The 17,592-nt window shown below is 46.3% G+C and overlaps 1 pseudogene; it reads right to left on the bottom strand.

Annotated features, from left to right (window-relative positions):
* Positions 1-12,969: 12,969 nt before the first annotated feature.
* Positions 12,970-13,120, bottom strand: LOC138288624 (U1 spliceosomal RNA; annotated as a pseudogene).
* Between the last annotated feature and the right edge of the window lie 4,472 nt (positions 13,121-17,592).

The following is a 17,592-nucleotide window of genomic DNA, read 5'->3' as shown; positions in this document are numbered from 1 at the left end:
TTCCACCGTAAGATTGCCGACATCTACAACAGCTTCACGACCACCAACATGAACCCGCCCCCGGAAGCCGCAAACGACATCTCCACCATCCTCGCCTGGAACCCTACCACCACCGAGGAAACCACCCGCGTCATGAACTCGATCCACTCGGGATCACCCTCCGACCCCTGTCCTCACCACATTTACAACAAGGCCGACAACATCATCGCACCCCACCTCCGAGACGTCATCAACGCCTCCCTCACCACTGCTACCTTCCCTGAAAGCTGGAAACATGCAGAACTCAACGCCCTCTTAAAGAAACCTACAGCAGACCCCACCGAACTCAAAAACTTCCGGCCTATCTCCCTCCTACCGTTCCCCGCCAAAGTGATTGAGAAAATCGTCAACGCTCAACTCACCGCCACCCTGGAAACCTCCGACTCCCTCGACTCCACTCAGTTCGGATTCAGGGCCAACCACAGCACCGAAACCGCCCTCATCGCAGCCACGGACGACATCCGAGCCCTGACCGACAAGGGTGAAACCGTGGCCCTCATTCTCCTGGATCTCTCTGCAGCCTTCGACACGGTCTGCCACCGCACCCTGATAGACCGCCTCTGCAGCGCCGGCATCAGAGGCAAGGCCCTGGAATGGGTCATCTCCTTCCTCTCCGGAAGGACCCAGAGAGTCCGCCTCCCCCCCTTCAGATCCGCAGCCACGGAGATCATCTGCGGCGTACCCCAAGGATCCTCCCTCAGCCCCACCCTATTCAACGTCTACATGACCCCCCTGGCAAACATCGCACGCAAACACGGACTCGACATCATATCCTACGCCGACGACACCCAGCTCATCTTATCCCTCACCAACAACCCCACATCAGCAAGGACCAGACTGCACGACGGCATGAAGGAACTAGCGACCTGGATGACAGACAGCCGACTGAAACTGAACACAGATAAAACGGAGGTCCTCATCCTCGGCCCTACCCCCTCCGCATGGGACGACTCCTGGTGGCCCCCCGCCCTAGGCAGCACTCCCCAACCGACCAACCACGCATGCAACCTCGGCTTCATCCTGGACTCCTCCCTCTCGATGACCAGACAGGTCAACTCGGTGACCTCAGCGTGCTTCAACACCCTCCGCATGCTCCGCAAGATCTTCCGCTGGATCCCCATCGACACCAGGAAGACCGTCACCCACGCCCTCGTCACCAGCCGCCTGGACTACGGGAACACTCTGTACGCCGGCATCACCACCAAGCTGCAGAGGAAACTTCAACGGATCCAGAACGCCGCAGCACGACTCATCCTGGACATACCTCGCCACCACCACATCTCCGGACACCTGAGAAAACTCCACTGGCTCCCGGTCAACAAGAGGATCACCTTCAGACTCCTCACCCACGCACACAAAGCCCTCTACAACCTCGGACCCAAACTCATCAACTCCCGCGTCTCCTTCTACACCCCTCCGCGCACTCTGCGCTCCACCGGTCAGGCCTTGGCAGCCGTTCCCCGCATCCGCAAAACCACCGCCGGAGGAAAATCCTTCTCTTTTCTGGCAGCGAAGACCTGGAACTCCCTGCCCAGTCACCTTCGCGCCATACCCGAACACCTCCCCTTCAGAAGGCAGCTCAAGACCTGGCTCTTCGAGCACTGACCCCCTCCCCCCCAGCGCCTTGAGACCCTTATGGGTGAGTAGCGCGCTTTATAAATGTGATTGATTGATTGATTGAGTCTTTGATGGTGGTGTGGGAAGAACAACCAACAATCGCATGTTCAATGCACACCCAGGAGTGTATAGAAAGTTCAACAAGTATGTGCCTTCACACACAACACCTATGAATGGCTAGCAACACGTTGTAGTCAGCCAAACATTGTCCTATCCAAGGTCCACACATGTCAAAATGATATGACTTAGGCCAAAATGACATACTATCAGTGAGGCATGTTTTACAACACACACAGAGGAGGTAGAACACCCATTCTCATGATTCGACAGAACACCTAGGCCATTGCACTCAAGTCACACACACTTCTAGTTCACCTTGTGGAAGTACATGCCCCCGGAAGATCCAACCTACAGTGTACACAGTCCATCCTCAACTAGGAAGAAGCACTTGTCATCAAAGCCATGTGCCTAAGCTATATGGGAGACTGTCAGTCTGATATGCAGACTCAGTTCATGCCAAGTCCCCGACCAAGTCTTACATTGACCAGTGTATTCCAAATGAATCATCCCATTCCCCATTGCGGCCCAACTGGAATGACCTACAGCCCCTCAATCTGAGAGATGGCTAGGTATTGCTTTACAGAAACATAAGTCCAATTTGATATCACACTAAAATAACAATGCAAATGAACGGCCAGCGCATCAAATCATGAATTCTCTTGAACACACAGTAGTCCATCATGCTTCATTACCAAACAATGAATATAGCACTCAGGCGACACTCACTGTAGGTATCGGGGTCGTCAAAATGTGCCACCTCTCCCACGGTGTACGGGGCTGGTCCACCTGTAAAGCATGAAAGGAAGAATATACTCAGACTGGGTGAACTGATAAATCATTTCAGTTACAATGACACTGTGTGAATATGACATGGTAATGATACACTTTCCCACATGCTCATCCTGCATGGATGACTTTGTATTCAACATTAACATTGGATGAGTCTCCTGCTACAGTTACACACCCTACTACACACATGCAGTGGCCAGGACAGTCAGGTGTCGTCCAAGTTAACCCTCCATTAGTATGCCCCAACAATAATGTTATCCATACATCTCAGCATGTGCATCCCAGAGAGACATCCCAAAACTGGTTCCATGAGGACTGCATGACCACTCACAATCAAACAGGCTAGGTGGACATGTTCAACACACAGCAACCACACACACATGTGACATATCTGTGGACAACATATAACTTCATGTGACGTGAAGGCAACACACATGTATAGCATCATCATGGGTTACAAATTTTCTGTCTAGCTATGGCGTCTACATATGTAGGTATGTTGTTTCTACATGACTTACTCACTGGCCATTATGACCTGTAGAGTACAAATAGAGGCATTAACGTGTTGCTTGTCTGACACAAATGCAATACTACATTACATACAGCTACAGGCATCTGGTATGTGTAGAAAAAATGAGCCATCTGACTGCTAGCATTGGTCTTCATAAACATTGTGCAACAAATACACATTAGGGCACATATGTATACCTTTGTAGCGCAGCATTTGCATCATTTTGTCACGCAGAGAGGGGCCAAACTTGCAAAATACAGATATATGTTGTAAGTTGCTGCTGTTATTGCGTGAAAATGTGGTGCAAAAATGGGGATATATGTATATAAACATGGGCCTAGGTTTCCCTAGCATTACACACAGTCAGCTACTTATCTAGCAGATTGGGTAACAATCATCACATGTTCCCACACTGATTTCTATTATTCCCATGTAATTGATTTGTACTCACCAACATGGCCACCAATCCTGATTCCCAGGTGGTCAAGCAGGTCCTGTTCCCTGGTGATCAGATCTGCCCAGCGGTGCTTCAATTGATGGACATTGCGCATGCTCCCGTAGACCTGGACCAGGTGATGGCGCACCTTCTCCCACCGGATTTTCCTTGCCTCCGTGTGATACCCCTGTATCACACGGCCCCCAGCCTCCAGCATCAGTGGGAGGAAATGGCTAACTAGCCATATGAATCCCCCCAATTCATCCTCACCCATCCTGGACAGGCGAGGCCTACCTGACATATTGAAAGCAAGAGTAATTGACAAATGAAATAAGAAAGTAAAAGTGGGAAATGGGGAAAGGTAGAGGTGTGAAGGAAAATGAAAAAGTAGAAAAATAGCCCAACTAACCCCAAAAACTATCCTACCCACAACAGACTCCCACAGACAATACAAACATAAACAGGAATAGACAATACTAGACTAAACAGACTGAGACAATGTTATGCAACAAGAATAGATTCACAAAAAGACAAAATACAAGGGACACAGGACACAAAAGCAGTAAAACACAGGACAACACCTTTCACACAACCACACAGTCTAGATAAATCTGAGACTGCAAAGTGAAAGTGAAAGTTAACTCCCAGTACAGATTTTGTAAACAGGATATCCTATTACATCACTTCCTGCTGAAAATGGCCGCCGTTTTTATTTTCCCGTTATGCGTCATATTTTCACGCATACACAATTGTGCGTCATTTTTTTTGACGCATAACATTGCACATGATGCTGAGTCAAAATATATGATATGAATATTAATAATTTTTTAATGTACATGAGATGACCAACATATTGTCCATGTTGCGTCAATTTTACCACGCATACATCATGGGCGTCATTTTTTTCCACGTACAGTAGTGCACATGATGCTGAGTCAAAAAATATGATATGAATATTAATAATTTTTTAATGTAAATGAGATGACCAACATATTGTCCATGTTGCGTCAATTTTACCACGCATACTTCATGGGCATCATTTTTTTCCACGTACAGTAGTGCACATGATGCTGAGTCAAAAAATATGATATGAATATTAATAATTTTTTAATGTACATGAGATGACCAACATATTGTCCATGTTGCGTCAATTTTACCACGCATACATCATGGGCGTCATATTTTTTCCACGTACAGTAGTGCACATGATGCTGAGTCAAAAAATATGATATGAATATTAATAATTTTTTAATGTAAATGAGATGACCAACATATTGTCCATGTTGCGTCAATTTTACCACGCATACATCATGGGCGTCATTTTTTTCCACGTACAGTAGTGCACATGATGCTGAGTCAAAAAATATGATATGAATATTAATAATTTTTTAATGTACATGAGATGACCAACATATTGTCCATGTTGCGTCAATTTTACCACGCATACATCATGGGCGTCATCTTTTTCCACGTACAGTAGTGCACATGATGCTGAGTCAAAAAATATGATATGAATATTAATAATTTTTTAATGTAAATGAGATGACCAACATATTGTCCATGTTGCGTCAATTTTACCACGCATACATCATGGGCGTCATTTTTTTCCACGTACAGTAGTGCACATGATGCTGAGTCAAAAAATATGATATGAATATTAATAATTTTTTAATGTACATGAGATGACCAACATATTGTCCATGTTGCGTCAATTTTACCACGCATACATCATGGGCGTCATCTTTTTCCACGTACAGTAGTGCACATGATGCTGAGTCAAAAAATATGATATGAATATTAATAATTTTTTAATGTAAATGAGATGACCAACATATTGTCCATGTTGCGTCAATTTTACCACGCATACATCATGGGCGTCATATTTTTTCCATGTACAGTAGTGCACATGATGCTGAGTCAAAAAAATATATGATGGAAATTATACTTTGATGGCTAAATATGTGAAACTTTTGGATACATTTATAATTGACTCTGCATTCTGTGCACTCATGTACATGAACAAATTATGACACCCATGCTGTATGTGTAGAATTTTGAGCAAATTATTTTATTATGTCTTCATGTTTTTAACTTGGGGAAGGTGATTTGTCATGGTCAAACGGTGCTATGTGATACACATTTGTGGTTGGATATGACACATGTCCGTTGTTGTATGTATAGAGGGCATTCACACTGTAATGTTTAGGATACGTTAAAAAATGTATTGACCATATTTGTCAACATATTTTGGGTAATTGCTGATGGCTATTTTGAAATGATGGATGGGATACCATGATGTATTCCTTCTCCAAAATGTGTGCCCAATTATGATGGTGATGCTTTTATCTGTAGTCCTAACAGGGAGTGCAATAGTCACTTACAGTTTTTATGGGGCTAACCATGTCCCATTATGATTTTGTGTTTCTGATTTGTGTTGGACTTTTGACATGTAGCCCACACATGTGCCTTATGCATGTGTTTAGTTCACAAGTACAAGATTCTTGTATGTTTGGGGGGCGGTAGAGGTGGACTTAGGCCCCCAGCACCCTAGGATTTGACCATCCAGAATAGCTACTGTATCCATGGGTTTTATTGATTATATTATGGCAAACCTGCAGCAGCAGGCTAATGTAAGGCCATATGGTATGAATGACTGTTGACCATTCATTCATCTCATTAGCCCATTTGACGTTTGCAGTAATGATGATTTTGAGCAAACTTGCATAACATTTTCCAATGACTATGTTTGCAAGACTCTCAGCGTTCCTGATGTGCTGATGAAAAATATTTAGTTGTTGTCTGTGTCCCTTTCTGCATTAACTGGTTTAGTGGCATGTTACATTCTTCCTGCTAGGTTCAAACTGGGACACAACTGTGATGGTCTACTTTCAAATATTAGGTTGATTGTATGACATATGTGTACATGTGTGTTGGAATGTGGATCCACTATCACCTGTCTGGGTGTATGTTGTCACTGTGACTTCAAGGTCTCCTCCTGAGTTAGTGGCAGCTAATGTTGTTCCAATTGTGTATTGCTCATCTCACACACTTGAGAGAAGCCATTGATGACATGGTCACGTACACATGGATGGTCCCACCCTGTCTCTGAACACGTGTGATGTGACTTTCAAATGATCTAAATTTTTGGGCTGGGTGAGAGACTGTCTCAGGTGTTTGGATCCGGCATGTGTAATTGCCACATTTGTACTCCTGTTGGCCTCTGTGTATGGTAATGTATCATGTCACATCCTACCCTCTGTGCATACATTTGTGATGTTAATTTTGGTTGTGATGATTGTTATAGCATTATTGCTCAATGAGACGACATTCTTCTTCAGCAATTTCAAACTAAAGGTGGTCAGAAATGCATAGGCCAAAGCATGATGTGGTGTTTGTTATCTGTGTTTATTTACAATTGTGCTATACAAGTTATTAAGATACATTAAGAAAAAAAATTGTTTACAAGCTGTTGGCGCCTACGCACTCCTGCTGCCATGTTTGGTTGTTCCCCCTCCTGTTGCAGGCCAGCATCCTCCTCTTTGTCATCCTCAGGCATGTCTGGGTCCAGTTCAAGGAGGGGAATATTCCTTTTTACACATATATTGTGCAATATGGCACAGGTGAGTATGATCTTACAGACCATCTCTGGGGAATAGAGTAGGCTACCGCCAGTGATGTCAAGGCAGCGGAACCTTGACTTTAGGATCCCAAAGGTCCGCTCCACAATGCTGCGTGTCCTCTTGTGGGCGTCATTGTATGCCCGCTCTGCAGCAGTATTTGGGTTCCCAAATGGTGTCATTATCCAAGGCTGGATGCCATACCCCTGATCAGCTGAAAGAGAAACACAGAATGGGATCAATTAGATGTAGGAGGCACTGTTGTACGGATCTTTGATGGCAGTAGTTGTCTTGTGTTGTCTGTGACTCTTTTGTGTACTAATGTGACAACCTATGGTTGTTGGTGAAAACTTTGGCATTTAGTTTTTTTCCTTGGCTGAGCAAATGTTTGTTGCCTAACTGGTTGTCAGCAGGATGTATTGGTTTTTCCAGTACAGTGTGTCCTCCCTAGCATTGTGACTTGTGATACAGGTGTCCGTGTGTCCTCACTGGGGGTGTGATGATAGTTCCATGCAGAGTTGAAACATGAAAGTGTATTTGAAACGTTCATATGAACATACCCAGGCCATCCCATACCTTTAAACTTATGCATTGTATTGGTGTACAGGTTATTGTGAGACTTCCAATTTGCAAGGTGACATTTAGGCAACCACAGTCATTAATGTCTTCACATTAAGCTGTAGAGTAAATTCCAATGTGTGACAGGTTCAATGGTGACTTCTGAAACATGGCTAGTGATGTGAGTACCTCAGTGTGTTCCTGTCTAGATGTTGCTGTTGTGGTGTATGTGTTGTTTGTCCTAGGGGGTTTCTGTGCAGTGTGTATATGAGTTTGTTTTTTGTCCTTACCAACAAGTAGTCCATTGCCATACCGTCCATCCTGGAAGTGTTGGTTGATGGTGCAGTGACGGAAGATGAATGCGTCATGTACACTCCCAGGATATTTAGCCACAATGTTGGTGATCAGTCCTTGGTGATCGACTATGGTCTGCACGTTGATTGAATGTGTGTGCTTCCTGTTGCGGTAGAGGTGTTCTGTTGCAGCAGGTGGCACAAGACGTACGTGTGTGCAGTCGATTGCACCAAGGACGTGCGGGAAGCCACTGATGGCGTAGAACCCCTGTTTAGTTTCCTGCTGCTTCTGCAGTGTGTTAGGGAAGCAGATGTGGCGGGGTGTCAGGCAAATGATGGCATCCAGTACTTTAGGCAGGAATGCGGAGAATGATGGTTGTGATATTCCACCAACCAGGGCACCAGTTGTCTGAAACGAGCCACTTGCCAGCAGGTGAAGTACGGCAAGCAGCTTTGTTTCTGTTGGGATAGTGCGGGGAGTCACTAAAGTGGGGGCCAACTGCTGTTCAATATTTCTCAGCAGCTGCTGAATGGCCTGCCAGTTCAACCGGTACCTCTGGATGATGTCCCGTTCCCTGAGGCCATGCAGGGTAGTTCTTGGGCGGAATATCCTCTCCTGCCTTCTGCGCCGTCTTTGGGGTCCCTGCTGTTGTTGTTGTGGCTGCTGTTGTTGCTGCAGGGCTCTGCGTCTACGTGCACGCTGAAGAAAAAGCACCTCCATGTCTCCCTGTTGCTGCTCTGCTGCTCTGCTGCTCTGTTGTTTGTTCTGTGTGTTCTGATTAAGTACAGGTGTGTTTGCCCCATTTTAACGCCTGCCCTGACCCAGGCGTTAAAATTTCACGCTATTCGTGCTTTGCGTCATTTTTTTGCGCCGCCTACCGCGTGGGAGTCATTTTTGCCCGGAAGCATAAATACGACGCACCGCTGTGTGCGTCGTTTTTTAGACGGGAACGCCTACCCGGCATGTCATTAATGCAGGGTGTGGTGCCGCTTCCAGAAAATGACGCACATAGCGCCATTTTCCTTTTGCGCCGGCTCAGGCGTCAGGGTTTAAATATGGGGCAACGTTTGCGCTGAATGTGCGTCAACATTTTTGACGCACATTCGGCGCAAACGGAGTATAAATATGCCCCTAGGTGTGCAAGTGCTATTTATTGATAGGTGCTGTAGTGCAAATTGTACATTGTCCATGTTTGCTGAGTCCGTTCTGGTGCATTCTTACATGGTGATCCTACAGAAGGGGTGTGGATGATGCTCTTGACATGCTGGGGTGATGTTACAGACAGTGCAGAGGGACAGGATTTGCCGATTAGTAGGAGAGAGACATTCACTGGCAATGCTGACAAGTCATACAGTGGTTAGCAGAACAGTCATTGAGTATAGTTGTAGTGAGACTGGCAATTGACAAAACGTAGGACCTTGGTCAAAGTAGGCCATGGTGCAGGAACTAGTGCTTCCGGGTACTCTTCCGTGTGAATGTGATCTGTTCCATGTCTTCTTCTTCTGATGTGTGTGTTGCCTGCTTTGTCCTTGTTGTTGTTGGTTGTGAAGGGGCAACACACACCTCAGTGTTAGAAGACGTGGAGCCAGACATCCCGGTGGCTGCTCCCTGTGAAGGTCTTAAGGGCAGTACTGCAGCAAGGAGGGCCTGCTGGTTTTTGAGAATAGCAGCTACATCACGATGGTAGGCAGCCAGGTCGGCCCTGAGGGAGTCATGATTGCATTCGTGCATGCAGTGGAAAGTTTGGGGTGCGAGGTGTTGTGGCAACTCCCTTACTGCAGTGGTGAATTCCTTTATAGTTTCTTGTAGTCCATGCAGTATGGATGTTAGGGCTTGCATAGCTGCTGCCTGATCTGAAGATGACATCATGCACAAGCACACCCCCTCAAGGCTGGCTGCCATATTTTGCATCCCCACCCGCACCTCCTTAGCCAGCTCCCGCTGTACTCCAACTACAGTTCTTTCAAAGCTGGTGCCAGTGTCGTCAGAGTCCTCAGCTGTGTAGGAGCTGGCAGGTCTTGCAATTGGGGTGGTGGGTGATTCTTCTGTGATGGCTGCTTGTTCTGTGCTCCTCCTTGTGACTGAAGGTGGGGTCTGGAGGGTTTCAAGGACCTTTTGGATGGTCTCCTGGGGAATGTTTATGGGCTCGTCATCCATGTCATCAGGGAAATCAGGGACAGGGATCTCAGCAGGAGATCCACGTTCCTCTGCAATGAAACAGGGTACAATTAGTGTTTCTGTGTTGTGACAATTTTGACGTAACATGCCTGCCTTTTGATGAATTCACTTTGTGATCTTGTTTGTTATTGGTATCTGCTGTCCTTCATATGGGCATTGTTATAGGCCTATGGCCCACCTGTGTGTCACATGTATAATATAGAGTTATCAGACTTGTCTGCCTAATCGCCTCTAGGTGTTGCTTTGTACCAAATAGGGAATAGCCATCTTTTTGTCCTACTTGACCCTCCGTGTATATATATTCTTATGGTGAGACCTTTCACTGGCTGTGGGTGTTGTGATTGCCCTGGCAGCACTATTGCCTCTCAGGACCTGCCCCAATCCCTGATTGTTCACATTGACTTAATTGTAATTGACATGTGGCATATCCTATGCATGGCAATGTTACGATGTGATATGGATGTAGACATTGTTATTGTGTCCAGCTGATGTTGGGTAATGTGTGTTTAATTGGATTGCCCTGTTTATCGTATCAATGTCCTATTTCGTCCTCTGACTGTGCAGGTGTATTTCAGTGACCAGTTGCATGTGTCCTCTCCTCAATGCTGTTGTCTGAGCAGTATGACATTTGTGATGTTGCCTTGTTAGCCAGGCACATGAAGGACCCTGACATATGCTGCATGTGTGTGTCCTTAGTGCTGTGTGGCTCCTATTGTTGTTTACTTTGGCTGATGTATGTGACAACTATGGGCATTGACATTTAAGTGTACTGGGGCCTTTGTCTTGTTTCAGGAGATTGTTGCAGATGTCATCCTCACCCCCTAATTTAGGTATGTATGTTCCATGGGGAGGTTACTGCCATTGGCTACTTGTGCTGCACAGAGATCAGAGGTGTTAGTGTCAACTGTTGTCGCAGTTACATTGCAGTTGTTGTTTTGGCTACTGGATTACTGATAGGGCCCTAGTTAATGTAGGCGATATTTTGGCTGACGAGTGCCAGGATGTAAGTTTGACGTAGTGGCCTTCCCACCTGTCGAGGCTTTCCCTTAGCTCCATTGTTGTCATGACAGGATGCCCCCATGGGATTTTTGTTGGTGTTGTGTAATGTTGTGTCCCAGCTTCTGTCTGTGCAGGGCATGCCCCCCTGCCGTGCCCCTTTACCCATGCCACTCCATGTATATGCTGACTTACATGCAATATGTAGTGGTATTTCCCCCCTGCTTACAGTCAACATTATTGCATTATAATTCCCCATGGGACTTACCCTGCATGTGCGTTGTCTCGTGGTAGTCTGCGCTGTCCTGTCCTTGAATCCCTGTGACGATCTCCTCAGGGATGACGGCTGCGACCATCTCCTCCATGTGGTCCAGGGCCTCCTGGTGTGCTGGACTCTCCCCTCCAGTCTGCAGTGCTGCCTTCCTGTTCCTGGCCATTTTTTCCTTTGTCCTACGTTTGCAGTCATGCCAGCGTTTCTTACACTTGGTGACTGTTCTGCGTACTTCAGCCACACTGTTGATCTTGTCAACAATTTGTTGCCATATGGCCTCTCTCCTACTGATTGGCAACTTAGAGGTGATAAACAGTTGGTGCTGGTGTTCCGTCACCTCTTTAACCAGGATTTCCTGCTCCTCTGCACTGAAGCGACACTTTCTTTTTTTTCTATATATGTCCTGGTTCCTGTATGGATCATCCTGTGCTGTCATCTTCCTGGGGTCTGTAGTGGCATCTGGGATCCATTTTGGCTCTCCTCTGCTGAAAGGGCAGTGTTCGTGGGTATTTTTGATGCTATTGCGTAAAAAAAAACAGCGCTTTCCGGGTTGCGCTGTCGTAAATCGACCCACAGTCATTTACGTCGCGTTAACGTCGTTTTCCTTTACGACTTGACACCGCGATGTGCGTAAAAAAAAATTACTCCCACCTGTTGGTTGCGCCGCCGTGCGTCAAAGTATAAATTTGACGCCCGCACGGCGCATCGAAATGGCGTTACCCGGCGATAAAATTTTTGACGCAAAACTGCGCCGGCGCAGCTGTGCATCAAAAAGTATAAATATGGCCCTTTACCTCCAGGAAAAGCAAACAGGTAGTCAATCTGATCAGGTCTGAATCCAAGTTCCTTTTTCAGTACTGAGCGGCTGAACAACAATCCATCCATCTTGACATCTTCAACTGCTGAGAACCTCACGGCATTTTGGCACGCTCGATTAGCCGCCATCTTCGCAGAGATCCCTTCCGGAAGGGTCCCCGATTTCACGCTGAAGAGAAGAGCTGCACTCGCTGGAAACACTGGAACCTCCTCGGATACCACAGAGAAAACAACCACGTTACCATGGTGTCTCCGCTGCCAGGTAAGTATGAGCTGGAAGGGCACAGGGCAAGGGGGGGCCTGCTTGGCATCTCCCTGCAGAGGGAGGGTGGCATTCACAGAGGCATGGCCTGAGGGGGGGCAGAGCATGGGTGTGGGGGCGCAAAGTGACCAGCCAAGGCCCCTCAGTCCCTTTGGGCATGGGGTTGCCTAGCCAAAGCTGCTTCCCACAAGCCTCGGCCGGCCAGCAAAATCTGCATGACCACGCCTTCCAGCAGAGCCAATCAGGGCTTTGCTTTCACTATCCTGTCCATTGCTGAGAATTGGGGCAAGCGTAGAGTAGAGCAAGGTGACAGGTGGGCTGGCCAGGTTCGAAAGCAGGCCCAGAAAGAGATTTTAATGCCCTTTCCAGACTCAACCCAGGCTCCTGAGTTTGCATGCCGCTCTCCCTTGCCCAGGCCTCTTTTCAACGTGCTGCAGCACCCCACCCAGAAAAAAGCTCCAGAAACAGTTAAGGATGTTCCTGATTCGTTTTAATATTTTTTTTTCTTTTCTTGACACCAAAGATCAGGGGAAAACGCGAACGCAGTCCCCCACTACCAGAAATTCTGCAGTCGAGTATCCCATATTTGGGGACATTGCAGGGGTCAGCACATTCGATGTGCAATGGATGAGCCTCACCCTGGGAGAATCTTTTTTTTTTTTTTTTTTTAAAGTTTCAAAACCTTTATTCAACCCTTAAAAGACAGAATACATGTTAGCCAATCCATGTTTCAGGTGGCACGACATTGGACCAGGTGAAAAACCGCACACAGTGCCAAGGCCAACACCAGGTTAACATCTAGATGTTAATGCATTCCGAAGTAAAAGAAACTAAAAGCAGGAATGTTTAAAAGCAATGGGATAAAAGAAAAAAACCAAAGATCAATCCCAAGAAACACAGCAACTCCTGTGTTAGAAAAAGCCCAAACTAAAAAATAAACCATCCATCACCCATGATCACTCCAACACCATTCCAAATAGGTAGGCACCTTACCCTTCAGACATATATCTTTACACAAGTAATCGTGGACCAAGGAACAACCAAGAGCATAGACCACTTGTGGGGAGAGATCAACACCTTTGAAAAGAAGAAGATTTCTAGCCCTCCACAAAGCATCCTTCAAGCAATTCACCACTATCCAATACTTCTGACATGGGGAGCTGGAAACAAACAGGCCAAAGATCACACCCTCTCTAGACAAAACCACATCAGAATTCAGGGAAGAAAGCCATACTTCCGCCAAAGCCCACACCTGTTGTGCCATGGGGCAGTACCAAAAGAGGTGGTCACAAGATTATTCTGCCAAACAACCCTTCCTGACACAAAAGGGTGCCCTAGAACATCGTCTCCTAAACAAAAAAAGGCGGAGAGGCAGGCAACCATGTGCTGTGGACCATGCCAGGTCACAATTGATATTTTGAAGGTACCGTACAGAAACATTTGCCCAAATAGCCTTAGAAGCCTGGTCTGAAAACCCCCTGACTGGTACCTGCTGCTGGTCTCCAGTAACAGATTTGCGAATGAGCCTAGGTGAGATCAAGCCTAAAGGAATTGCGTGTAAATTGTGAGTCCTAATGAATTTCCTGGCATAAAAGTAAGCAAATGGGCAGGATTCTGAATGAGGCATGCTATTTGAGACAACCATGCCCCATGTTCTGCACACCAGAAAATTCAGCCAGAAACTGGCAAAAAAAGACCACTTCCTCTCTTCCTTATCCAGACAAATACTCCCTCTGATCATGGTGCAAATAAACAAAGATTGCAAAGCGAGACCAATGTTTGGAGCACTCTTGCCACCCAAAACCACAGGCTTTAACATGGTCACTAGAGCCACTCGTTCTAGCTTTCCTCCCCAAATGAACTGAAAAACCCACCTCTGTAGTAGTGTAAGGCAGTGTCGGGGACGGGGTAAACCACTGCAATATACAGAAGGCACGATAGAAATTCTGCCTTTGCAACAAGTATTTTACCAGTCATAGTAAGTGACCGCAAACCCCAAAGTGCAATCTTCTGCTTTACCTTGGACATGCATTCAGACCAGCTCTGCAAGCTACCACCCTCACCAAAAAACAGACCAAGAACCTTGACGCGATCTTGCACTTCCTTAAGGCCCCAGTCCATCTTATCTTCCTTCCAGTTGACGTACAAACACTCACTCTTTGCCAGGTTAATCCTCGATGACGAAGCAAAGGAAAACCTACTACAATACCATAAAACCTGGCGGATGGAAATATTATCTGTACAAAAAACAGATACATCGTCCATATAAGCAGAGGCAATGACAGAAACCCCCCTACCTCTAGGTACAGGGATCCCTTTAATCAGTTTATCAGCCCTCAGAGTTGCAAGAAAAGGTTCGATGGCCAAAATGAACAAGAGGGGGGACAAAGGACATCCCTGCCGTACCCCTGACAAAACAGGAAAAGAGGCAGTCAACGTGCCATTGACCATGACCCTGCTGTAACAATTGGTATGCAATAAAGAAATCCAGGACCTAAAAGTTGGACCAAAATTCAAATGTTTTAAAACCTGAAACATAAAAGAGTGGTTTAGCCGATCGAAAGCCTTTTCCTGATCCAGGTTCAGCAAACACATAGATAACCCACGGTCTTTGACATACGATAACACATCCCTAACCAAACATAAATTGTCAGATATCTTACGCCCAGGTATGCCATACGTTTGGTCCGATTCAACGACTGTGGAAACAACAGGCCTCAACCGAAGGAACAAAGGGGCATATTTATACTCCGTTTGCGCCGATTGTGCGTCAAAAAATTTGACGTACAATCAGCGCAAACGTTGCCCCATATTGAAACTCTGACGCCCGAGCCCGCGGACGACAAAATTCCACGTGTGCGTCATTTCTTGGATGCGGCAACCCGCCCTGCATTAATGATATGCAGGGTAGGCGTTCCCGTCCAAAAAAACGACGCAAACAGCCGTGCGTCGTATTTATGCTTCCGGGCAAAAATGACTCTCGGCTGGGAGGCGGAGCAAAAAAATGACGCACAGCCCGATTTGCGTCAAAATTTAACGCCTGGGTCAGGGCAGGCGTTAAAATGGGGCAAACACACCTGTATTTAATCAGAACACACAGAACAAACAGCAGAGCAGCAGAGCAGCAACAGGGAGACATGGAGGTGATTTTTATCCAGCGTGCACGCAGAGCCCACCAGCATCAACAGCAGCTACAACAACACCAGCAGGGACCCCAAAGGCAGCGCACAAGGCAGGAGAGGATATTCCGCCCAAGAACAACCCTGCATGGTCTCAGGGAACACGTCATCATCCAGAGGTACCGGTTGAACTGGCAGGCCATTCAGCAGCTGCTGCGCAACATTGAACCGCAGTTGGCCCCCACTTTAGTGACACCCTGCACCATCCCAACAGAAACAAAGCTGCTTGCCGTACTTCACCTGCTGGCAAGTTGCTCATTTCAAACAACTGGTGCCCTGGTTGGCGGAATATCACAACCATCATTCTCCGCATTTCTGCCAAAAGTACTGGATGCCATAATTCGCCTGACACCCCGCCACATCTGCTTCCCTAACACACTGCAGAAGCAGCAGGAAACAAAACAGGGGTTCTACCTCATCAGTGGCTTCCCACACGCCCTTGGTGCAATCGACTGCACACACGTACGCCTTGCGCCACCTGCTGCAACAGAACACCTCTACCGCAACAGGAAGCACACACATTCAATCAACGTGCAGGCCATAGTCGCTCACCAGGGATTGATCACCAACATCATGGCCAAATATCCGGGAGTGTACATGACTCATTCATCTTCCGTCACTGCACCATCAACCAACACTTCCAGGATGGATGGCATGGCAATGGACTACTTGTTGGTAAGTACAGAAACCTACTTATATACACACTGCACAGCAACCCTCTAGGACACACAACATATACACCACAACAGCAACATCTAGACAGGAACACACTGAGGTCCTTACATCACTAGCCATGTTTCTTAAGTCACCATTGAACCTATCACACATTGGAATTTACTGTACAGCCTAATGTGAAGACATTAATGAGTGTGGTTGCCTAAATGTCACCTTGCAAATTGTAAGGGTCACAATGACCTTTACATTAATACATTGCATAAGTTTCAAGGTATGGGATGTACAGGGTACTTTGATATGAACGTGTTAACAACACTTCCAAATTTAAATGTGCATGGAACTATCATCTCACCCTCAGTGAAGACACACGGACACCTGTATCACAAGTCACAATGCTAGGGAGGGCACACTGTACTGCAAATCCCAAAACATACTGCTGACAAACGGTTAGCAGACAAACACTTGCTCAGCCAAGGAAACAACACAATGCAGATGGTATAGCCTACAAGTATAGGATGTCACATTAGTACACAAAAGAGTCACAGACAACACAAGACAACTACTCCCATTAAAGGTCTTTTCAATAGTGCCAGCTACATCTACATGATCCCATTCTGTGTTTTTCTTTCAGCTGATCAGGGGTATGGCATCCAGCCATGGCTAATGACACCATTTGGGAACCCGAGTACTGCTGCAGAGCGGGCATACAACGACGCCCATAAGAGGACACGCAGCATTGTCGAACAGACCTTTGGGATCCTCAATTCAAGGTTCCGCTGCCTTGATATCACTGGCGGTAGCCTACTATATTCCCCAGAGATGGTCTGTAGGATATACTCACATGTGCAATATTGCACAACATTTGTGTAAAAAGGAACATTCCCCTCCTCGAACCAGACCCATATATGCCTGAAGACGACGAAGAGGAGGATGGTGGCCTGCAACAGGAGGGGGAACAACCAAACACGGCTGCTGGAGTGCATAGGTGCCAACACATTGTAAATAATTTATTTTCATAATTATCACCATCACCACTTAATGCACTATTGTAAATAAACACTGATTACAAACACCACATCATGGTTTGGCCTATTCATTTCTGCCCACCTTTAGCTTGAAATATCTGAAGAAGAATGTCGTCTCATTGAGCAATAATGATATAACAATCATGACACAAAAAAATACACCACAAATGTAATGGCCACCATACAATGGTCAAATACACACACAATGTAAATGACAGACATCCTGTACAGTTCACCTTTGAAGGGAAATAGCTGAGGACCACACATAT

This window comes from Pleurodeles waltl, chromosome 4_1 (genome assembly GCF_031143425.1).
Source record: "Pleurodeles waltl isolate 20211129_DDA chromosome 4_1, aPleWal1.hap1.20221129, whole genome shotgun sequence".
NCBI lineage: Eukaryota > Metazoa > Chordata > Amphibia > Caudata > Salamandridae > Pleurodeles > Pleurodeles waltl.
This window is presented reverse-complemented; position numbering and strand designations above follow the sequence as displayed.